We start from the raw sequence: 1,192 nt of genomic DNA on the forward strand, positions 1-1,192 counted from the left end.
TACACCTGAACGCTGTCTCGCTAATTAGTGGACCATATTTTACCACGTTTCACACATATAACAAGCATAGTAAGGAGTCTTAAAATATATCCGCAATCAGATTTATGAAAAAAGTTTCGTGTCCATGGAAACGGTGGCCATATTGGATTTTGTTGACATGTCTTACGTTATGAATACCGCACTTATTTTTCATGGAAATTTTATTTTTGCATGTTAGCAAACATTAAATCAAAAAATTTGTTCGATTTTTTCCTAAAAGATTGAGAAAATTTGTAATGAATTTTTTCCTGAAGTAGTATTCAATTTTGCAAAAATTTCGTGCAAATCCACACTCCAGACACCGCCAACAAAAATCTATTCCATATATCGAAAATTCAACACATGAACTTTTAGTATTACATCTTCTCTTCATTCTATGAAAATTTCATGAAGATTGGATGAAAAATGGTGGAGTTATTCAAAAAAATATCGAGAAAAATCGCGTTGTGAGAAAACGGCCGATAACCAAAAAAAACATTGAAATGGTGGTGACAAATACGTCCGGTATGGGAAGAAATAAGGATTTTGGAGGTTCTTAGGCAATGAAATAGTTGTAAGAGAGGCTGAGAAAGGTAAAAATGCCTACAACTGAAATAAATTCCATGATTTTGAGCCGAATAGAGACTTTGGGGGTGTACCTCCTCCCCCACTCCCCTTAAAAGAAAACACCCAAACTGTTTGTTCTTTTTTGTTGTGTGGTTTTTGTTTTTTATTTCGTTTGCTGTTTTTTTCCCAAATGCCACTTTGCCAAAGTGCATTATATTCTGAGTAAGTAAACTCCGGCAAGATTTAATAACCCACCTCCTCAACCCAGCCCCCTTCTCCCCCTCCCACTCGAAAAAATAAAACCGAGTCACATCCATTCATCCATCCACATGCCGAGATCCCTGAGTGTACCCAGGAGACACCTCGCCATTTCCGGATTCCCACATCGTGTCCAACAATACTTTAGATTCCTCTCAGTTATTAAAAAAATATAAGCAAGTTGCGCACGTTAAAGATCCCTTGGTGGTCTAAAATCGAGAAGAGTAGGCTTCGGCAAAATTCAAAATTTCCTATCAACTGAAAGATGTTTAATGTGTCCTGCGCCCTCATAAATAATATTATGACCATATTATGCAGTTTCGAGCGCTGTAAAACACATACCTAACCC

The 1,192-nt window shown here is 37.0% G+C and overlaps 1 protein-coding gene across 1 annotated transcript in view; it reads right to left on the bottom strand.

The window, feature by feature from the left end:
• LOC101861172 overlaps positions 1-1,192 on the bottom strand; it is a gene marked incomplete at its 5' end in the record, with an annotated part of 142,597 nt that overhangs the window by 60,209 nt on the left and 81,196 nt on the right.

Source organism: Aplysia californica, unplaced genomic scaffold, assembly GCF_000002075.1.
Source record: "Aplysia californica isolate F4 #8 unplaced genomic scaffold, AplCal3.0 scaffold01121, whole genome shotgun sequence".
NCBI lineage: Eukaryota > Metazoa > Mollusca > Gastropoda > Aplysiida > Aplysiidae > Aplysia > Aplysia californica.